The following is a 24,246-nucleotide window of genomic DNA, read 5'->3' as shown; positions in this document are numbered from 1 at the left end:
GGGTGCGACCTAGCACTGACGTGTCTTCATGGCAATAACTGGGGGGCATGAGCTTCACAGACCACCTCACGGCACTCGGACCCCAGGGCAGCCACCCGACAGGGTCTGGAGGACGGACATGCCTGGGGAAGACGGCACTGACAAGGGGGCCTTTGAACTCTGTGGGGCAAGGCCTCCCGATCCTCAGCTCCGCACTGGAAGGACGCAGCTGACGTCCTCATGCTGTCAGCAGGCCAAGCCCAGCAGCATCTAGAGGCTGACGCTGCTCTCACTACAGTGGCCTTTGGGAAAGGATGGCTGTTGACTGGCCAAATGCGAGGCAGCTGGCATTCGAGTGGGAGTGACAGGAGGGGCTTCTCCCTCTGGAACTCGGGGGGCTTCCGCGAGCCTCTTCCCCAACAGCATCTGCACCCAGCACTGGCTTCCTACTCTTTCAAGCAGGACCCATCCCCCTTCCAACACGTTTATAGGTCGCCTCCCAGAAAGGTCTAGTAAAAAGCTCCCAGTATAAAATGTGCTGCTCAAGATAAGACAGAGTGCTTTCCCCGAAACGAGAGTCACTGATCCCTTGGGCTCACCCTGGGGACCGTCCAGCATCCCTGGTGGCTCCACGTGCTTCTGCCCTAAGCTGGCTGGCAGAAGCTACAGGCCTGGCCCCAAGTGAACTGTCTTCATTTCTCACCTGGAAATTTGAAGCTTGCCCCCGAGTGGCCCAGAGTCTGGGGGCTATCAGGGCTGAGCCGTGTGGAGCCAGCTTTCTAAGAGGAGGGGCGTGGACTTGAACTTCTAGGGTTCCGTGGGCTGCTCCATCTTCCCAAGAACTTCCACTTGGGTTTTTTGTTTTTTTTTTTCCTTAAGCTAAGCAGAAGTGGGTTCTGTTATTTGCAACCCAAAGAACTTTAATTATCTAAGTGCTTTGGGGCAGGGAAGTGGACTACCCTCTTTTCGACTCGAAGTTAAATCCAGGGAAAGATATAAGGATTCTTAAAATTGAATTGTAGGCCACATGTGCGTTAGAAAGTTGTGGGTTGAGACTAACCCAGTGGGAATCTGAATAAACGCTACCTCGTCTATGACCCACCTCGTGTTTTCTTGCAGCTGGGTGGGCTTTCTCTTGACCACTCCCAAGTTCCCTAAGACTTTCTTGTTTCTTTCTTGGGCCCGGCAGAAGCTCATCTGAGAGCATGGCATCCTTAGCCTCTCTGACCAAGCTCATCTGGCTTAATGTCACTTTAAAGCGGACACTGCTTCCTCTTTCCTCCCCCACCCAGCAGGGCTGCTTTTAGAAAGAATGAGTGAAAAATAAGTGCTCTAGGGCTTCCCTGGCAGTCCACTGGTTAAGACTCTGCGCTTCCACTGAAGGGGGCTGCGAGTTCGATCCCTGGTCGGGGAACTAAGATCCCACATGCCGCGCAGCGCAGCCAAAAAAGAAAAAGTGCTCTATTTAAAGCACTAATTTTACATTGGTCAATGTGAAAAACAGATATGTTATTTTTGGGACTTCCTTGGTGGCGCAGTGGTTAAGAATCTGCCTCCCAGTGCAGGGGACATGGGTTCGAGCCCTGGTCTGGGAAGATCCCACATGTTGCAGAGCAACTAAGCCTGTGTGCCACAACTACTGAGCCTGCGTTCTAGAGCCCGTGAGCCGCAACTACTGAGCCACGAGCCACAACTACTGAGCCCACGAGCCACAACTGAGCCCACGTGCCACAACTACTGAAGCCCGCGCACCTAGAGCCCATGCTCCACAACAAGAGAAGCCACTGCAATGAGAAGCCCGCACACGGCAACGAAGACCCAACGCAGCCAAAAAAAAAAAGAAAAAAAAGAAATGTTATTCCTACAAAAGGAGCATACATTTGCATATATAGTATAATTACGCCAATATAGTAAAAATGAAACTAGTATTTATGTAAGAAACCTTCAGGGGCGCTAGATGGGAGTGCTGATGGCCACTGGGCAGGAGCAGTGGAGGTACAGGTGGCCCCCCTTGCTGTCATTTTCTCCAGTTTTCCAGATTTTCCCTAATGTGGGGTTATCGCACCTATAATAATTTTTGACAACTCTGGATGCAGGGGCAATAGATAAATACACCTAGTGCGCTTTAAGATGAAAAAATACAGAAGGAAGGAGGGAGGGAGGGAGGAAGAAAAAAAACAGAAAGAAAAAGACAAAGAAAGAAAATAAAAGAGGCAGAAGGAATGAGGGAGAGAGAGAAAGGAGGGAGGGACAAGGGGGAGTTAGACATTCTCAAGTCTTGTCGGATTGTCAGAGAAAAAACCTAATAAAACAGTCTTGAAAAACTTTAAACTTTGACTTTTGGTCTTGGAGTCCCAGGAGATTTTTGTGTGTGTGTTTTTTTCCGTTTATTAATGCCTGAGAGATGTTTGTGTCAGCATTTAAAAATGGAATAGAAGCTAATGCATATACTTTTTTCTTCAGTGCAATTGCTTGAAATGCCTAAATGCCTGATACTCCGAAGGATGAAGCAGCGGCTTCTCAGCGGCAGGTTTTAAATTTTGTAGCTAACTACCATCTTTTTACTTTTCTTACTTTTTTATTTTTTGGCCTCTCCGCGTGGCATGCGGGATCTTAGTTCCCCGACCAGGGACTGAACCCGTGCCCCCTGCAGTGAAAGCGCGGAGTCCTAACCACTGCGCCACCAGGGAAGTCCCACAGCGGCAGGTTTTAGACAGCAAGGTTATTGGCAGAGATGCCCATTTTACCTATTCATCTAAAATAGAATTAGGCTACGTGAACGACAAAGATATGCAAGAGAAACTCATCTAGATTCAAAAGGAAGTGAGACAACATCACATTGCTACTGCAAACATCCTTCTAAGCCCAGTAAAAGATCCCTCTTGCACAATTTTCATGGAAATGCATTGTCTCAGGAAATGTTTTAATTAGAAATTTTTAAAAACCCATTTAACATATATAATGGGCCAAGGTTGTTACCTATTTTGTTGACTAGGACACCAACACATTCCTTGACAGGGTGTCCACATGTATTTACATATCAATACAAGAGGGCCTTTCTCAAAGCTCGGAGAAACAATTCATGAATTTAAACAATCCTGTAGAGCTGGATTGGCCTTTACAGATAATCCAGCCCAGGGCCATAGGGCTCCTGGGATGACGAGGGCGGCTGTAACTGCTAACACAGGGCCCACGAGTCTCGTGAAATCGCTTGAATAGGGCTGGCAAGACTGAAAACTTGCAACATTCATTTAGATGTAGATGAAACGGCCACACATGGCCAATGCCATGTACTGGACAGCACAGATCATGCTAATTTGGCAGAGAAAGAAGTCAGCAGAGAGGTAAGTGGGAAGCTGTCACACCCAGCATTTCTACGTTCAATCCATTTCATTCAGGAGAGATTAGGGACACGAAGGAGGACGAGTGAGCTGGGTACACTAGCGACCTAAGGATGCTCCCTGCTCAACCCTCCCTGGGAACCTCTTGAAACACCTAGAAACCAGCCACCCAACAGGGGTCGTGGGGAAGATGATACAAGTAGATCAAGCCCCCCAAGCCCGCTCCTATCCTCACGCTAACAGTACGTTTGCTAGTACTTCGCAGTGTTCAGACTTGCTCACATTCACGATATTCTCTCCTTCCTGTTTTCCAACAATCACCTGAGGTTGCAAGAGAAAACCTATCCCCAGTTTGTACCTGAGGCCCAAAGATGAGCTCAGGCTCCTGTGTCTTCCAAGTGTCTGTGATGGAAAAGAAGGTTCTGACCCTTAGTTCGGCCTCTTTCTGTGACACCGGCTGCCCTTCATCGGAGTGCCTGAGAAGAGCTGAGACCTGGGGAGCTGCCTCAGTATTTTGGGCAAATTACAGGAGCCCCACGGAGCAGGAGGGTCTCACACAAAACATCCTCTGGGGGCTGTGCAGTCCCAGAATCATGAAGGTACAGGACGGAGACCGGTCTGTTGAACTTTCTAGAGAATACCCTGGGTGAGTTCCTAGGCCTCCTTATATACACTTCCCTCTTTGGGAAAGCGAGGATATACTGGCACCTAGTAGGCATCTTGTGCAGATGAAGTGAAGTGATTCATGCACAGTGCTTTGCGGGGACACAGTGACGGCTCAGTGCATCAACACAGAAGGACGTAAGCCAGAAAGAAAAAAAACAAGTGTCGTAAATTAATGCATGTATGTGGAACCTAGAAAAATGGTACAGATGAACATATTTGCAGTGTAGGAATAGATACGCAGACATAGAGATCGGACGTGTGGACACAGAGGGGGAAGGGGAGGGCGGGATAAATTGGGAGATTAGGATTGACATATACACACTGCCATGTGTAAAACAGCTAGTGGGAACCTGCTATAAAGCACAAGGGGCTCAGCCCGGTGCTCTGGGATGACCTAGATGGGCGGATGGGCGCGATGGGAGGGGATGGGAGGGAGGTCCCAGAGGGAGGGGATATATGTATACATATAGCTGATTCACTTGGTTGTACAGCAGAAACTAACACAACATTGTAAAGCAACTATACTCCAATCAAAAAAAAAAAGAGGAAAAGAGAGAAAGATGTCAGCTGTGGTTTGATGGTTTCATTTCCCTGGTTCCACATTCAGATCCAGGAGGTGTGACCTTGGTTTTGAGTTGCTTCAGAACACTACCGACCCTTTCAGCATTTCCCCACGTGCTCCCCGTCCTCCGCAATTCTCTCTTCTCTTTTTCCCACTATAGCGCCGTCAGGAAGATGGAACTGCGTGTCCGCCCCTGGAATCTCTCACCTTGCTCTGTGAGCTCTACAGGAAACAGCGAAGGGACACCCTCACCTGTGGGGCTGTGGAAACACTGACCGGCCTCCTGATGTCCACCGGCATCGTGGGAGGGACAGTGTGAAGCCCATGCCCACTTCAGAGGAATATATTTTGACAAAGTCTTCTAAAACTAAACTCTTTCTCCCTGTGGAAACATCCCTCCCCCCACCCCACCCTACCGTGGGTCCTACCACCCTCACTACTCTAAAAATTGAGTCATTATCAAAATAGACGGGAGAAATCTGCCTGTACATAAAGCCTTCTTTCCAGATTCAGGGTTATGTCCAGTAATCTTCCCGTCTCCTTTTCCAGGCATCTTGGGACCTAGAACCTCCTTCATGAGCTTTGGAAGTGTTCAGGTGGACCCAAGAACACCTGAGGATCAAGGATATCATCTGGATCCATAGATTTCCTCCTCATGGACAGCCCTAGTGTGGGAGAAGACAACCCGAATGATGTAGATCCCACAGCCCCCAGGGGAAGCTGAAGACCAATATTCCAGGTTAAATGGAGCGCAGATGGTAACTGCCTGTCCCGCCTGGTGACTGGAAACGCACAGCAAGATGGTAAAAGCACCGTCCAGGAGGTGATTCCTGCTTTGTCACCTGGGTGACCACAGCTCACCCCAACTCCATGAATTATCATCCTTTTAAGAGCAGCTCCAATCACTGCATCCTCCCCTATGGATTATTCAGATGGGCAGAAGGGCTGTCAAATACTCCTCTGGCTACTGTGGTTGGTGATAAGAGAGTGTAGTACCACTAGGGCCCAAGTCTCAACAGAACACCACATATATTCAACAATTACTGTGATCTGTGAAGTGCCATGTGTCTCCATTCTGGTCACAGCTCGTATTTTTGTTTGTTAAAAATCTACATCATAGCAGGAGTGTGGATACATACCTGTACAGCTCTTTTTTTTAGCAATTGGAAAAAACATTCCGGGTAAAGCATGGCGCCAGTGTAATCACAATTTTGATCTTCACAAAGGCCCAATAAATTAAACAGTCTAGTTCACATTTATAGCCTGAACCCCCAGCTGGGACTGGCCTTTTAAGCAATGTGCATCCCTAGATGTAAGCTGACTGGGCTACAGAAGGTTTATGGCACGTCTGCCCGTCACAATTACTGGAAAAAGCAACACAAAGACCTTGGCCTCATGTGTGAAGAAGAGCATGCTATTGACAATATGGTGAGAATGTGCTGGACCCAGCTTCAAGCTCAGGCCACTCACCAGCCCTATGACCTTGGGCCTCTGGACCCTGGTTGTGCCATTTGGAAAATAGAAAAAAGAAAATAATAATAATAATAGCTTTTCTTCCTTTATCGCCTGGGTATTGTGGGGAATAAATGAGAAATCTCTTTGTAACCGTAAAGTGCTTTTACAAGTTGAAGATACTATTAATATTTATAGCCTAAATGCTCAAGATTTTTTATAGTGGCTGCTGTGTGTTTGTTTTATTTCCCCTGGGGTAGCTTTAAAAAATGTGGCCTGCATTTCTGTTATGATGGCATTTAGACCTCTGCTTCATCGAAGTCAGGGGCGAACTTTCATAAATTCTTTTTCTTGATGGAAATGCAAAGTCTCTGTGTCTGCAGTGGCAAATCATCACCGGCAAATTCTGGGTTATGATGAACGGCCGAGAAGCAGAGTTGACGGCCGAAGCATCATTACCCTTCTACACAAACCCCATTAAGACAACACCGTGCAACACCCGAAGACGAGGCCAGCTTGCGAGAGGTTATTTTTAGTTGAGAGAGTGGAAAAGAAGAGAGTGGAAGACATAGTACCTGAAACTGCCTCCTGCCCGAGAGAAACAGGGGCTGCGGGGCTGGCTTTCTGTATCACACACACCCTTCCATGCTGCTCAGCGGAGTTGTAAATGTTAAAACCACAAACATGGGGAAGCTCTTAATTCTCTTCCTTTCATTGAATCAGGCTTTAGTTTGAAAGTCACACGAGATCTAAGAAATTCTCTCTTTAAAAAATTAAGTTAGGTGCAGAGAGAAGCATTTCAGTGACCTTAAACTTGGACACTGTTGAGTGAAGTCCTCCATAATCTAAATATTGAGGGGAAAACGCCCTGTTCAGTGAGAAATAACACACTGGAAGTAATAAGACACTTGGACCAGTGACTGATAACAGAGAAAGGAGAACAATCTCCATGAAGGGGGAGAGTCAGTTCAAAATCACGCTGGCTTGATGTTAAGCTTCTGAGACCAGCCTTGCAAAGCCCTCAGGTCTGTGCGAGGCCTCTGGGGACCAGGTTGGAGTATCAGCCTAGCGGCCCTAAGACAAGGGCTGCCTTGTGCTATGAGGGATCTCAGGAAGGGACCTGGATAAGATGGACTGAGCAGAAAGACAGCTTCTTATTCCTGGAGGGATTCATGCCAACTCGATTTCCCTCTGGCCTTTAAATAGAAAACTCTCTAGTTTCTTCAGGTACAGGGCAGAGCCTCTGATGTGAGGACAAGATCAGGAATCTTCTTGCCAAGGGAGGGCTGGATCTCCTTCGGGGAAGACTTCCGTTTTGATCCACTTCCCATGACAGGGAGATGGGGATCCTTGTTTGATTTTTTTTTCTGGGTAATATCGCATTAAATCATTTGGTAGCTTTGACTCAAATACGGCCTTAGCTCCTAGAGCCTAGGGAAAGACAAAGGAAGAGAATTTCAACGTGTTTTAAATAGGGTCTTTTGCTTGGAGTGGGTATTCAAAATGGTGATGGGGTGCGTACTTAGGGATGCACACGTATAGGGCCCGTGAGACTGTGAGCCAACACCTAATGCCCATCAACGGCCGGGAAACCATCGCATGGGCTTGGTCTGACTTTTCTAGTCTCCGTCCACAGCCTCAGTGACTCAGTGGTTGATGTCTTTACAAAGGGCTGTTAGGATAGCTCACAAGGACAATTACACTTGTGTTCATTTTCCACAACCTACATTACCTGCTAGGTCCTTTCATAAACCATAAAGCTCCTTTAAGGTTAGTCTGCAAATAGTTCCAGAATGCGCATGCTCTAATACCTTGTCTCCTGCTGGCGTTTAGCTGTGATGTATGTTAATGAATGTAGTGCAATTTTTATGCGAAAGCAGTATCAGCTCTTTTCTAGGATGACATGAGGAACTGGATGTTATTTGACGGTAATTAGACAGAGGATGCCTCCTCTTAGGAGGTTCTCACGGGAGCAAGTCACACACACAGTGACGATAAATGAGAAATAGTGTATTTACTTTTGCAAAAACTTTCAGAGCCTGATCTAAGCAGGATACCACCCACTCCCCCACAACGTGAATAGTTTCACCCAATGGAAACGTTTCCTAGCAATGTGTACAAAGGATTCAGGTAACTTCAGAGATTCTAATCACAGAAATAGTTTAGTACCGGCAGCTCCCAGGGTCCTTAACTCAGAGAGCGAGGCAGTATTAAAACAAGCCTCAGGAGAGAATAGTGTGACCAGTGGCTATCTCCCAGCTTCTCTGTACAGTGTGTTACATTCAGGTAGGGGTGCAAAACAAAGAATAAACTATACGGTAAACGGCCGCGGCAGAAGGGTGAAAGCCTGGACCCTGGGCTCATCTTCTTTCGGTCCTCATCAAGGTACTATTCCTTATTATGTGACGTCCACCTTCCTAAGACGGAGCAGGAGGCTTAGGCCAGAGGCCAGTGTGGAGCTTTCACTTCTCCATGACCCTGAAAGCTGAAATCCCACACGCTCCACCTCTGGATAGCGACATGGCACAGAAACGTTCCACGCGTCAGGGAGACGACGATCGGCCAGCTCGGGGAGCCATGCAAAAGGAAAGGAGTGAAGGCTGGTCCCAAACCGAGTCCTGGGGCCTTAAGTGACCCTGCTTCCTGGGCTTGACTGAATGTCTAAGAGTTACCTTAACCTGCTCAAGACTGGGGTCCGCACCCAGCCCCCGGTCCTAAGCCTGCGTCTTTCCCATCTCAGTTAACAGCACCAGTTGCTAGGGCCAAAAATCGATGAGTCACTAAATTCCTCCCTTTTCCTCCCTCCTACCCACAATGTCTGACCCAGCAGCGAGTCCTGTTGCTTTTACCGCCAAAATCTCTTCGGAAGCTGCACACTTCCCGCTGTTTTCACGGCTACGACCTTAGTCCAGGCCTCCCCTGCGTCCTGCAGGGGCCACTGCGACACGGTCCTAGCGACGGCCCTGCTGCATCCCTGCCTCAGCACCACCATCCGGCACCGAAGCCCAAATGCCCATCAGTCCACCTCCTCTCCTGAGCACAATCCCCCAGTGGCTCCCACTGCGTCTGGAATAAAACGCCCACCTCCAGGCCAAGCCACCCCCGGGGCCCCCAGGGCCTGGCAGCTCTCCACTTCCCCTGCTTCCTGCTCCCACTCTTGACCACCCCCCACCTACCCCCCACTCTCTCCAGCCTCATCTCCAGCTTTCTGCGTGATGGGTTCCTTGTCTTGAACCTTGTCTTTAGGCTAAACTGTCACCTCCTTGGAGAGGCCTTTCCGGATGCCTTAAACTGAATAAGCCACCTTCCCACGGCAGCCCCACTACTCTGTTCTGTCTCATCCTTAGCGTTCTTTCACCTAAAACGCTCTCATGTGTTTGCCGATGTCCTTGTCATCCCCTCTGCGATGGCGCCCCACGCCACTTCACGGCCACGTCTCCAGGGACCCAAGCGGTGTCTGTGAAGCAGTGTCTGTAAATCTTGTTCAACGTGTTCTCGATAAACAACGGCTGAATAAGTAAGTGACTTTTAAGTCATCCTCCCCAAAGCAAACGTGGGTCCCACGATGTTCTGCCGTGAGACCAAGTGCTGGGGCATCTCTGCCTCCCGGGAAGAAGCGAGAAGGCGGGTGGCAGAGAGTGAGCATGTCTCCCTCTCCCAGGACACAGAGGTGAGCAGGCACGTGGGTCAGGGGCCACTGAAGACACACAGTCACACTGCGTGGCCCGCGGGTGGGTGTGACACGAACCCACACAACGGGAGTTAGATGCCGGTAATGCAACCGGATTTAAAGAGGGCAAGAGCGGTATGAAACACAAGCCTTGGGCTAAGCTTTGCCAAAGAAGGAAGCAGAGACTCTGGAAAGGGACGCGAGGAGGAGGGCTTGCAGGCGGAGGGAGGGGCATAAAGGAGAGAAAAGGTGATGGCGGGGGTGGGGGTGTGGACACACATTGGCTGTGGCCAGATTTTGCCCTGAGAAAGCCCCAAGAGAGTGATTAGATTCTGCTAAAACCATGCATTTTAGAATGCTCAAATATTTAGAGTCTAAAAGAATTCACAGACAGATAGGTGGGATGGAAGGTGATTTATTAAGGCATTCCTTCCCTAAGGCTCTGGTGGTATTTTTCTTGGGAACTGGGTTTCATTTGTTAACTAAATAGTTATTACCTGCCTCCTTGGTACCAGGCACTGTGCTGGTACCAAGAAGAGATCCCAGTTCCTGTGCCCAGGAGCTTGTAATCTCTCCAAGGAGGTAAACAGTACGTGGATACATTCAAAACAATGATCTAAGTGTAATTTAAAAACTGCATATTTCAGGCAAATTCTTTGATACTAGCGATGTGGGAAGATACAGAGAAAGAAGATGCTACTCACAGGATGTATGTGAGGCTGTTTGTACCACAGTGTGTTTGTGTTGGAAAGGACAGTGAGGTAAGATACACAGAACAAACTAGTGGTCACCAGTGGGGAGGGGGATGGGATGGGGGAGGAAAAAGATAGGAGGGGGGGGGGATTAAGAAGTACAAACTATTAAGTATAAAATAAATGAGCACCAAGATATATTGTACAGCACAGAGAATACAGCCAATATTTTATAATAACTATAAATGGAGTATAACCTTTAAAAATTGTAAATCACTATATTGTACACCTGTAACTTACACAATATTGTCCAGCAACTATACTTCAATTAAAAAAACCAACACAGACATATAAGGCCCACATGATCAGGAACCACATAACTGGAAAAAAATAAAAGGACAGTGAGGTTGAAACTGCGCAGAACCCTATGGGGCCGTCCTGGGACAGACCCCTCCCCCCACCCCATGTCCTCATCTGCCTCTTGTCAGTAGAAAAACTTTAGCCAAAGAACAAATTTAGTCAGAGAATTGAGAAAATGCAAAAGCAAAGGAAAATAGTCAAACAGACCATATAATAATAGTTTAGCCATTAAACAAAGTCAAGGACCTTTAGTTCCTCTTCAAGGACTAAAGATAATAGTCTGAGCCATATCCTTTGAGCTGTTTTGCAGATACTGAAATCCCCAACAGGTGGAAGAAGTTAACTACATGATGACCAGAATGTAGCCATGACATAAGCCGCTCCATCTTACACAAGTCCAAGAACTGGCCTCAAGGAAATGGGAACAAACCGACCGACCCTGGAGCTGAAGATTAACTGTACTTAAAACAATCAAGATGACGCTGATCAGACCACCGATGACCAATTTCAAGATGACTGTCAGAGGTGCCTGTGCTGCTCTGCACGTAGCCCTCACCCCGCATGTGCACCCCTGAAACTCCCGTTTAAGAGCTCTTGCCCTTGATCGGCAAGGGGGAGTTGGTCCTTTGGGACATGAGTCCACCTTCTCCCCAGGACTGCCGGCTTCCTCAATACAACTACCTTTCCTTTTTCCCAGGGAACTCTCAGTACTGGACTCCTGAGCCAAGAGCAGCTGAACCCAAGTTCAGTAACACGGTGCCTGTGACGAAACAACCACAGCGTAGCTGCCAGGGCCCCACATGGAGCCCCTGCTCCTTCTCTTTCTCCCTCCTGCCTTTACACATTTCTGTCAGTTTAATCACAGCTGTGTAAAAATACACAAGCTATGAACAAGGCATGATCAACGTATGTCTGGCAGCAATGCCTGCAATTGGGATGGAACCGGCAAGGATGACTGTCATCGTGCCAGAGGCCAGTACCGGGTGGGAGCTCTTGACCCACCAGCTGCACAGGTAGAGAGCAGCTACTCAGCAACTTTCATTATTGGAAGAACAGCGCCTTTCACACGGGAGCAGTCATTGCCTCCTCCAAGACATTGCCAGTCACGGGCAATCACTAAATGATCGGTGATCTGGTTCTGACAGAGATTTCTTAGACAATCATGGCATATCCTGGCCTTAAGTTGGTCCTCTCCCTTGCACCTTGGACCAGAATTCAATAATCGTTACTTCTGTAAAGAGACGTAGATTCCAGCACTCCCTGGTTATGCTGATTCTTGTTTTATCCTGGAGCATTGCCCTAAAATTATGTTACGGTGGCCCTTGAAGATCTGTTTTCATAATATACTGTTACATTCAAAAAAGTAAATTTTTAAACGTGAAGTCAACTCTGAACGCAGCCAGGTACACCTTGTGGATTAATGAACAATCAACTACTATCAGGTGTCTCCTCCATGGTTTTATTCTGCCTGTATTTGTTTGCTAAGGCTGCCGTAACACAGACTGGGAGGCTTAAACAACAGAAATTTATCTCTCACAGTTCTGGAGGCTAGAAGTCCAAGATCCAGGTGTCAGTAGGTTTGGTTTCTCCCAAGGCCATGGCTGCCCTCTCGCTGTGAGGACATGGTCCTTCCTCGGTGCTCCCACCCCTCATATCTCTGTCTCCAAATTTCCCTTTTTTATAAGGACACAGGTTGGATCAGGGCCCACCTAACAGCCTCATTTTAGTTAATCACCACTTCAAAGGCCCTATCTTCAAATACAGGCACATTCTGAGGTCCTGGAGGTTAGGGCTTCAACATTTGGATTTTGGGGAACACAGTGCAGTCTATCACACTTCATAGTCTTGACATACAGTTGGTCCTGAGGGGCAGTGGGTGGGATTCAGAGCCCTGGTAGAGGCCTTGCTCTGAGGCACCTGACACCTGCTCCCTGAACCCCGAGATGAAACAAATGAGAGGCGGTGGGAGCTTTTAAAAGTCCTGCATCTCCTTTCTGCTATTTCCTGAGATCCCACGGAAAGAAGAGGCCTGAGCTGTAATCTTGTTCTGATGTAGGGGTAAAGATGGCAAACTGCACGAATTCGTAGGAGAAGGGCTTTACTTGTAGAAGGGGGATCCCAGCTTTGTGTGTGAGAGGCGACAGCCCACCTGGGCCTTGGAGAATGGGCAGCAGGTCGGTGTGAAGAGGTCAGAGCATCAGAGGCCAGAGGAAGGTGTGACCGTGGGAGAGGGCGGCACGGGAGAAGAGGTGACCTCTTGCTTATTAGCACACGCGGGCATTTTGTGGAAGTTATCACACTGCATCACCCCAGAACGCCCGTGAGGTAAGCCAATCGGGGATCTACACTCCTTTCCAATGAAAAACAGAACAAAGGCTGGGAGAGGCTGGGTAGCCGTACCTGAGACAGGTGATGTGAACGCACGGGACCGCAGCGCCCTTCCCGCTCAGAGGTGCATGTATTCATTCCCACTGCCATTCTCACAAATCACCACACACTTTACTGAAATAAACAACCCAAATTTCTTACCTCCGTTTTTCAGGTGGGAAGTCTGGGGGGCCTCCTTGCCTGGTTTTCAGCTCCGGGTCTCCCAAGGCCAAAATCAAGGCGGGGCCGGCAGGGCTCCGCCGGGAGCTCTGGGGAAACCTGCTTCCGGCCTCCTTCGGGCGCAGAATTCAGGTCCGGGTGTCCCTGTGACCGAGGCCCCCGCTTCCCGGCCGCTGCTGTCAGCCGAGGGTCACTCCCAGCTTCCGGGGCTGCCCGCTCTCCTCGGGCCCTGGGCCTCACCTTCCAGGCCTGCCCTCCTCACACTTCGCGGCTCTCGCCTCCAGCTCAAGGACGTCCTCTGCTCTCAAAGGCGCATGTGCGTAGTTAAGCCCCACCTGATAATCCCGCAAAACCTCCCTAATTAAAGGCTTGCTCCTCCAATCACAGCTGCAAAGTCCTGCTTGCCGTGGCACGTGACACGTGCACAGGGCGGGGCTCAGAGTGGGCACGTGGCACAGGGGGCGGGGCGGTCTGAGCTCCGGGGCGGGGCTGCGGGCCTCGGCCCTCCCTTCAGAGGCGACGGACGAGACCCATTCTACCAAACAGCCAAGAGGGAGGACAGGGTGGCGGAGGGTGCTGTGTCCTGGTCAGGGATCTGCTCCGAGGGGGGGACTCTGGCAGTCATGGGGGACGTGGGTTGGGCTGGTAAGAGATTCGAGCTGGGAGATGAGTTTGGAGGCTTTCGAACTACCCAAAGTGGGCGCCACGAAGAAGTGAAGAAGGGCTGGAAGCCCGTTTGCCCCCAACTCCAGTTCCCCTGGAGTCAGCTGAGCTGCCAATTTGGCTTAGATGTGAATCCCCTGTGTTTCCCTTCCTGGCCTCACGGGATACTCTGAGTGACGCCCCCGTGAAAACAGCCAGTAAAGAAGGAAAAAAATTGAGAAGAACTGTTAAGAAGGCCGACTAATGAGTGGCCAGGTGCCCGAGAGGGGGGCGGACCCCCGAAGCTGGCATTTGCGGACCTTCCAGAGCCCCCTGAGGCATCAAAGACCAGACAAAGCCCAGGCCCTCAAAGGGCAGGGCTTCTCAAAAGAGACACTGACCACTGGCACAGGCTAGGACCTGAAAAGGCACACGGGTGCCAGGAATAAACCTGCCCCATCTCCCCCACTCCCCATAAGGGGAACTTGCTCATTTTCTGCTACTGAGTGGAGAGAACCCAGAAACAGACTCGAGAATATATAGACACAGTACACAAAAGAGGTGGCTTTTCAGATCACTGGGGAAAGAACAGACTTTTCAATAAATGGTCTTAGGACAACTGGGGATTCGTGTTCAAAAAGCGCCATTGGACCCCTACCTAAATCTCTCACACTAATCAAACTCCAGGAGGATGAAGGACTTAAATGTGAAAGTCAAAACCCTACAACTTTAGGAGACCGTGCTGGTTACCTTTGTGATCCTGGGGTAAGGAATAACTTCTTAAACAGAACACAAAAGCACAAACAAAACGGTGACAGCGATAAGCCTGACCACATTAAGATTAAAAATTTATGTTCATCTAAGGATACCCGAGAGGGAAAAGACAAACTGGAGACTGGGAGATATTCATAACATATATTATGGACAAAAGATTAGTATTCAGACTCTATAAAGAATTCCCACGAGTCAAAATGAGAAAAATAAATAACTAGAAAGAGCAATGGTCAAAAGACATTTCGGAGAAGAGAAAATCTAAGTTGCCTGTAAACAAACGAGAAGAATGTCTAACTAGAGTTTTCAGGGAAATTAATCTTAAAAGTACAATGAGAGTTAACACAAAAGTTTGTACCTCAATACAATAGCAACTGAATTCGTAATAGCCCCAAACTGGAGACAACCCGGATTCTCCTAAAACTGGTGAATGGTCAAAGAAATGGGTCCATCCAGACCTTGAAGAGCTGCTTCTTTTAGCCATAAAACAGACGACCTGTGACCCATGCAAGAACCTGGGTGGATCTCAGGGGTGTTGTGCTGAATGAAAAAAGCAAATCCCAAAGGGTTGCACATTGGATGTTTCCATCTACAGCATTCTTGAAATGAGACGAATTGTAGAAATGGGTAATAGACGCTCAGCTGTCAGGAGTGAGGGATGCGGTGGGAGATCGGTGGGTGTGGTTGTTTTCGGCAACACAGGGGATCCCTGTGATGGTGGGAGTGTTCTGGATCCTTTCTGTGGTGGTGGATACACAAACCAACGCGTGATAAAACCGCACAGAACGAAGTGCACATACACACACCCGAGAACAGGTGACCTGAGCAGCATCAGTGGGTGTGTCTGTGCCCGTGTCCAGGCTGTGACACTGCACTGACGTTTTGCAGGTACTGCCATTGGGGGGGGCTTAGGGTGTCTCTCTGTGTTGTTTCTAACAGCTGCATGTGAATCTACAATGATCACAAAATAAAAAGTGTAATTAAAAAATAATGCATGAACGGCATTTCATACCTACCAGAGTGACAAAATGTAAGAAGTTGGACAAAAAGTGTGGGCAGGGCTGTGGGGCAGCGTGAACTTTCACCCTCGGGTGGGTCTGGACATCCATGTGTCTGGACCCTCTCGCTGTTCTCCAGACAATAGCACGACGGTCAGTGGAAGCTGATGCTGGGACCAGGACACCCACTCAAGCTCTAGGACCAGCTGCATTTTAGTGGAGCCGGTGCAAAAGAAAATGCAGAGCCCCTTACCCAGAAATGAAGAATGCAAGATGGAGACAGCAGAGCTTTGAGGCAGTGCAGGTCCTCGTAGGCAATGTGCCCCTGGGTGACCACCCAGTTTCCATGCCGCAAGCCGGCCTTCCCAGGCGCACACCTTAGAGGAGCCCCGGGATGTGGGCCCCGGGATCCACACAGGGATGCTCGGGGGAGCACGGCTGGCAACAGCTCAGATGTGGGCGGGTGAGCTGGGGGCACAGACATGCCCTGAAAGGCCAAGGGATGAATCAGCTACCTGGGATGGGGTTCGGGACATGATACCACAAACACGGTGTCTCGGCCTATTGAATATTTTAAGCTAAAGGAGTTTGAGAAAATGGCAGAAGCATGAAGGTCCCTCTGAGCTTCCCCCACCTCTCTCCCCTGAAGCAGGTCACAAAGCCCTCAGGTGAGAGGTGCCCTCTGCACACCCAGAGGAAAAGAACATCTGCATCTCCACACACGGAGGGAACCAAGAAGAGTCCCGACAAGCGGGCCTTGCTGACCCCCCCAGTTACTACATCACTCATCCTCCCCGAGCCCCGCTGTCCTCCATGACTGCCCGCTCTGCACCACACCCAGCATCACGTGCTCAGGTCTGTTCCTTTGTGTCCTCGTGTCCTTATGGAGGCGCCCATGTCACGTGAAATTTGTTTATTTATTTTTGGCTGTGTTGGGTCTTTGTTGCGGTGCGCAGGCTTCTTATTGTGGTGGCTTCTCTTGTTGTGGAGCACAGGCTCTAGGCATGCGGGCTTCAGTAGTCGTGGCACGTGGGCTCAGTAGTTGTGGCTCATGGGCTCAGTAGTTGTGGCTCGTGGGCTCAGTAGTTGTGGCTCGTTGGCTCAGTAGTTGTGTCTCATGGGCTCAGTAGTTGTGGCTTGTGGACTCCGTAGTCGTGGCTCGTGGGCTCAGTAGTTGTGCCTCATGGGCTCAGTAGTCTTGGTTCGTGGGCTCAGTAGGTGTGGCACATGGGCTCAGTAGTTGTGGTTCATGGGCTCAGTAGTTGTGGCTTGTGGGCTCAGTAGTGTAGCTCGTGGGCTCTAGAGCACAGGCTCAGTAGTTGTGGTGCACGGGCTTAGTTGCTCTGTGGCATGTGGGACCTTCCCAGACCAGGGCTCAAACCCGTGTCCCCTGCACTGGCAGGCGGATTCTTAACCACTGCACCACCAGGGAAGTCCCATGTGAAACTTATATTAAATAAATCTGCATGCTTTTCTCCTACTAATCTCTCTTTGTCGGTGTAATTTTCAGACCCAGACAGGGGCCCTGAGACAGTGGAGGAAAACTCTTTTCTCCTCTACACTTATAACCACATTGAAGCACCTGAGAAACAAAATACTGACTGAAAAAAAGTCCCTAAAGGAACTACACTGTTGGTGGGAATGTAAATTGATACAGCCACTATGGAGAACAGTATGGAGGTTCCTTAAAAAAGTAAAAATAGAACTACCATATGACCCAGCAATCCCACTCCTGGGCATATACCCTGAGAAAACCATAATTCAAAGAGTCATGCACCACAATGTTCATTGCAGCTCTATTTACAATAACCAGGACATGGAAGCAACCTAAGTGTCCATCGACAGACGAATGGATAAAGAAGATGTGGCACATATATACAATGGAATATTACTCAGCCATAAAAAGAAACAAAATTGAGTTATTTGTAATGAGGTGGATGGACCTAGAGACTGTCATACTGAGTGAAGTGACTCAGACACAGAAAGACAAATAGATCATATGATATCACTTATAGGTGGAATCTAAAACAATGATACAAATGAACTTATTTACAAAAGAGAAATAGACTCACAGGCACAGAAAACAAACTTATGGTTACCAAAGGGGATAGCAGGGGTGGGGGAATAAACTAGGAGTTTGGGATTAACATATACACACTACTCTATATAAAACAGATAAACAAGGACCCACTGTACAGCATATGGAACTATATTCAATATCTTAACCTATAATGGAAAAGAATCTGAAAAAGAATATATATGTTATATATATATGTTATGTATATATAACTGAATCACTTTGTTGTACACCAGAAACTAACACAACATTGTAAATCAGCTATACTTCAATTTAAAAAAAGTCCCCAAAGAATACATACAACAAAGGCTACCTATAGCAAGTTAAGAAAACTGTACAAAGCTGAACTATGTATATTGTTTAGAGAAACAAACACATGTGGTAAAACTGTTAAGAAAAACGAGGGAATGATGGGGCAGAACCCAGGAGAGTGGTCTTTCTTGGGGGATCAAGTGGGCAGGGCTGGGGGGGATGGTGGGAGGGCCATCAGGGCGAGGGGGTGTCCTTTATTATAAATGGGCCTATGGATAGATGGGTTTTGTTGAACCAGTATTTTTCATACATTACTCATACTTTGTATTTTTATTTATTCATTATTTAATAAGTTAAAAATTAATTTAGGCAAGTTGGCACTATTTTATGGGGGAAAACGAACAGTTCATTTACGGTAGGAAATTTCCAGACCTTTCTGCACTTCTACAAGCTTCTAGATGTCTCGTCTACTTTTAGCAGGTAGCGGGGCTGCTGACTTACGCGCGTCCTCTGCTCGGATGTGCGAAGATGCGCAGTTCTTTTCCTGCTCCTCGTCCACCCCGACCCTCTGGGTGGTGAGGGGCGGTCGGGGGACCTCGGTGTCTACAGATTTCAGTGGTCTTTTCCAGGCGACTCCCTCTCTTTGGGAAATGTCGGCCTCCCAGCTGCCCCCTCCTGCCCCTGGTCCTCCGGGCGTGGCATCTGGGGTGCGGCGTGGGTGCAGAGAGGGAGGCGTGTCGAGTCTGGCCCCTCTTGCTGTCCTCCCGAGCCCTCTGGTGTTGCCCGGCCCCAGGGCCGCCGGCTGCCATGAAGCTGGGGGGCGGGGGAGGACTTCTGGTTCCTCTTGGTGCAGCAGCTGCTGGGGGTCCCCCTGCCGACCCGGCCCCCAGGGTCCTGGAGCACAGGGGGCGGCTCTGGGTCTTAGCTGCATCTCCATCAAGCCTGAGGAGCTCCTTCAGCAGGTCCTCTTCGCCGGCACCACGGCAGCCCCCGGCCCAGGCCCAGTGCTCTGCCCTCGGTGGCCTTGCTCTCCCGGTGCACGAGGGCACCCGCCCTCCTTGCACAGGAGCGGAGCTCTAAGTAGGTGGCCCTGCCTCATCCCGCGGCTGCCGCAGCCCGCGTGGCCTGGACCCGCCCCGCACGTCCCTCCTGGTTCCAGCTTCCGTGTCTCTGCGAGGCTTTCCCTCAGGACCAGGCGTGGGAGGAGCAGCCCCGCATGTCCGACCCTCGTCTGTCTCCCCAGCCCCTGCTGCCCCTGCATCTGTCCAGGCAGTGGGCGGGCCTACCGTCTCTGGCCTAGAGTGACATTTGTCCGTCTCCTCCCTCCCCGGGAGGACCCAGAAGGTGTATTTCCCAGCACGCAGTCTTGAGCGTTTAAGGATTTCCAGGGGAACCTGTCCAAGGACACGTATGCCTGAGTTTCTAGCAAATGAGCCCATTTCAAGCTACTACTGAGAAGCTCTAGAGAAGGTCCGTCCCACGTAGAAAGTGGGACAACCACGCAGATGCCTGGTATCGCCTTAGATCTTTGCGCGAGGCCTGTCGGGGAAGGAGACCCCAGAATTTAGCCTCGTAATGAGGAGTCCTTTTCCCTCCCGCGGGTGATTTGAACTTCACTTTACACCAAGAATCACAGCAAACTCCAGACAATTCGGAAGCTGAATGTAAGAAAATTAAAGGGTAGAGCAACTAGAAGAATAGAATTAGATATTTATCAACCATCTGGAGGAGCAAGGACAGAGTAAATTTAGAAGTGGTAGAGGTCATGAGGAAAATAATGGGCAGATTTGACTGTATGAAATTAATTTTTAAATGAAATTAAATTTCTATTTAATATTTTTAAATTATAAATTTAAATTCATTTTAATTACAGAATTAAATTTTAGTTACACTTTAATATTTGTTTAAATGTGAATCCAATTTTAATTAATTTAATTTTTCATTTAAACTCGCTTTAACCTAACTGGCTGTTGGTGAAATTGGTTGCAGTCAAATTGGATTTCGAGTGACTTGGTTTAGCAGAGGCTGGCCAACTCCTCCTCTGGCGGCGTGGCGGTGGGGACACAGAGGAGAAGGATTTGAGTGACGAGGGAAAGTCAGGGCTGATGACTGATTAGACAGGGCCGGCTGGTAGGTGCAGGCATCAGGGATGGATCTGAGGTTTTGAGCCCAGGTAGCCGGGAGGCTGTGGGACTGATGAACCCAGATAGGGGCGGGGTGGCGGAGCAGGCGTGGCTACTCAGCTAAAATCACTATTGGTTGCTGGTTCTCAGAATCACCTGGTGGGGGGTTATTAACATACCGATCGAGCGCTGGCCCATCCCCAGAGGTGCTCATTCGGTAGGTTTGGGCCGGGGCTTGAGAATTTGCAGGTCTAACAGGTTCTCCGGTGACGCTGAGGCTGCTGACCAGGGACCTCGCTTTGAGAATCACCCTCTGGTCTTTGGGGTAGAGGAGGTGGGTGGAACCCGGCAGCAATGTTACCGTGGCGCTGGAGCCCTGGAGAGAGGTCAGGACCAGAGATGAGGATAAAAATTCCTCCCATTTACTGCACAGCTTCTCACTGGCGTGCCAGCAGTGGGGTGAGGGCCTGAATTAGTCATCAGCCCCTAGGGTGGGGCTGGGCAGGGGCTGGAGAGGCCAGAGCCCTGCGGCCAATTCTTTCTGAACACAGTCACCTCCACTTACCCCGGCTTGCGTACACATATTTTTTCTTACGTAAGCAGTGGAACGAAGAAACTGTAAAACATGGGAAAGCTCTGCTTTACCGAGTGCTCATGCTGGGGCAGGCTGAGCAGGATGTCCCCAGGAGCGAGATGCTATTATTATCCAGATAGAAGAGAGGAGAAAATGGAGGTTTAGAGGGCTTAAACCACTTTCATGGCTGGCGTCAGTGTCACATGGTTGGTTAGCAACTGGCAGATGCAGAATTAAAGTCCTGTCCGGCCCATTTCCAGACTTGGAGACTCTAATCATTATGCCTCTTCCAGGATTTGGACATTATCTGCATGGCGGTGACATTTATTTTTATTTTTATTTTTTAAAATTTATTTTTATTTTATTTATTTTTGCCTGCGTTGGGTCTTCGTTGCTGCGCGTGGGCTTTCTCTAGTTGTGGTGAGCGGGGGCTACTCTTCGTTGTGGTGCGCGGGCTTCTCATTGCGGTGGCTTCTCTTGTTCCAGAGCACAGGCTCTAGGCACGCAGGCTTCAGTAGTTGTGGCGCACGGGCTCAGTAGTTGTGGCTTGCGGGCCCTAGAGTGCAGGCTCAGTAGTTGTGGCGCACGGGCTTAGTTGCTCTGGGGCATGTGGGATCTTCCCGGACCAGGGCTCGAACCCGTGTCCCCTGCATTGGCAGGCGGATTCTTAACCACTGTGCCACCAGGGAAGCCCCACAGGTGACATTTAAAGCAATGAGATTGGAGGAAACCACCGAGAAGAGAGTTTATAGAGAATGTCCAAGCACATCACCTTGGGAACCTCCATATTCAGGGGATGAGGGGAAGAGGCTGAGCCCTAGAGGAGGCCATGGAAATGAAAGGAGACGGAAGCACCAAGAGAAGGAGTTTCAGTAGCGCCACATGCCTTGGAACTGTCCAGAAAGAAAAAGACGAAGAGGAGGCCCCCGAATTTTCAGCTGAGGTCACTGTTGATCCTTTAAAGGAACTGCTTCACCAGAGAAGTGAAGATTAGCATTGGGAGCGTTTCAGTTATCTGTTGCTAATTAGCAAACAACCTTACAGTGTTTTAAAAATTAGCATCAGTTTTGCGTTTCTGTAGGTTGATGAGGCTCCGCTCGCTGGTGGTTCTCCAGCTGCATACGTGTCGGCTGGGGCCCTGAGAGGCTCAGTGGGGCAGGAACATTCCCACATGGCCCCTCTCACCCTGGCAGTTGGTGCTGGCTGCTGGCGGGCGCTCAGCTGGGGCTGGTGACCCAGGACCCTGGTTTTCCTCCCCATAGGTAGTTTCTCCACAAGACCTGGGCTTCTCATGGGGCAGCGGGATTCTGGGAAGATGGGTCCCAAGCACATAAAGTCAAAGCTGTACGTCTCTTAAATCTCTGAAGTTACATAATATCATTTCAACAATACTGTGTTAGTAAAAGCAAGACACACGTCCGACCCAGATTCAAGGGGGTGGGGAAATAGACTCCACCTCTCCTGGGGAGGAGTGACCAAGATTTGAGGCCGTTTTAAATCGCCCAGAGGGTGGGTGATGAGAATGTGGGTTACTTACCTTTCAAGAGCTACTGCAACGAAGGGCGGTTGTTTCAGAGCCCAGAGGTTTTAGGGAGGGGCCTTTGTAGGGCACAGGTTACTCATCTCATGGGGTGCTGTTCACCAACATTACCACACATGTACAGCTTACAACCGTGACATTTGTTACCTCACAGTTTCTGTGGATCAAGAGTCCAGGCTCGGCCGAGCTGGGTGCCCTGTGTCACGGCCTCACAAAGCTGTGGTCAAAGTATCAGTTGGGGCTGCAGTCCCATCTGATGCTCAGAGGGGCGGGGCGGGGGAGAGGATTTATTTCCAGGATTTTGTGGCTTTGAGCAGCTTTTGATTCCTCGTGCGCTGTTGGACCAAGGAGCACAGTTTTGAAGGCCACTGGCTGGAGGCCACTGTGAGCTCCTTGCCACCCGAGACTTCCCAATGTGGCAGCTCAAAGCCAGCAAGAGAGAGTCCTCCCAAGACAGGCACAATGTCCCTTAATCACATCCACACAATCACGTACATCCTGTCGCCTTTGCCGTATTTTAGTTGTTACGAAGCAAGTCACAGGTCACACCTGCACACGAGGTCCTGAACACCAGGAGGTGGGGATTCCAGGGACCGTCCCTGCCACAAAAGACTTGCACTTGCTTCTAGGCTGGAAGGCAGTGGCCAGTGTAGAAGGAAAGTCCATCTTTAGAGACAGGCCAGGGGTGACTGGTGGACAGGGGCCAAGGTTACACGTAAGTTAGATTTGGAGAGGAGGACTTCTTTTATTTTGAATATATAGGAAGAGGGAAGGAATTGGAGAAGATAAAAGAAGTTTTAAAGTGTAAAGGGGGACGTTTCCAAGAAAGCTCACATGGTGGGCCTCCATCTTCCTGGTCAACACGAGGTGAGGCTATTTACTGGGTCTGAGAGTTGAGTGGGGATTCATGTTTTGAGGAAAGTAGAAAGTATTTGAAACAGGTGCTGTGCTGAATGTCATCAAGGTTGATCAGAAGTGAGAAAAAGGAGAGAAAAGGATCTTGATCAGCACACAGGGTCAGTTTAGGTGAACATGCAGATTTAGAACTGTTGGCCAACAGTGGTTGGGCCATTGTTAAAATGGTTGGTTATGGGATTTAAGCCTCTTCAGGAGGCAAATGAGGTCAAGAGCAAGTAAAAAATGGTAAGAACAGAGAGTATAAAGGGCAAGAGATTCCCATGAAGGCAAATAGTAGGTTCAATGACTAGGGGAATGATGTAAAGAGAATTTTTATTCTTAATTCTTAATCTCATTTGAATTTCCAGCGAAACGTGAAGCTCCCTCTTCGTGAAATACCCACTTCCTTGGCTCCTGTAAGACACCCTCTCCTGCTTCCCTGAAGCCCTGATCTCTTCCTCCTCAGGGTTCCTCCTTAGGCCTGCCCCTCTTCCCTCCTCTCAGGGCCATTTCATCGCCTCCTGTGGATTTAATTACTCTCGAAAGGCTGCCAACTTCCCAAAGGTGTATTTCTAGCACAGATTTTCTCATTAGTTTCAGCCCAGGAGCCCACATGTGCCACAGGCACTAAAGCTGGACATTTCACACACAGAAAGCATCCTTTCTCTCCCTCCCCTTCCCCAATGTTTCCTATGTTGGGGAAGGGCACCCACACAGATTCTTTGCTCAACTAGGAAACCCAGTGTCATCCTTGACATGACCTTTTCTTCACCCCATCCCATCCCATCTGTAACACTGGACCACTTTTCTCCCTTCACTATGGCCACTCTCCCACCCCAGCTACCAACACATTTGGTCAGATCACCCCCTCAGGCTCCTACACTGCCTCACTACTTCTAGTATTGATCCTCTACAATCTGTTTTCTTCCTTGTAGCCAAAGGGACCTTGCAAAATGCAAATCTCATTATGTCAATACCCCCTACCCTGACATACACACACCATTTATAATCCTTCACTGACTTCCTATGGCCCATAGAATAAATAATAAAGGATAAGATTTACCAGGAACTTATTATTTGTGCTGGGCACAGGGATTCACATT

The sequence above is a fragment of the Balaenoptera physalus genome, assembly GCF_965194825.1.
Source record: "Balaenoptera physalus genome assembly, chromosome: 7".
NCBI classification, from domain to species: Eukaryota; Metazoa; Chordata; class Mammalia; order Artiodactyla; family Balaenopteridae; genus Balaenoptera; species Balaenoptera physalus.
Note: the sequence above shows the minus strand (reverse complement) of the source record.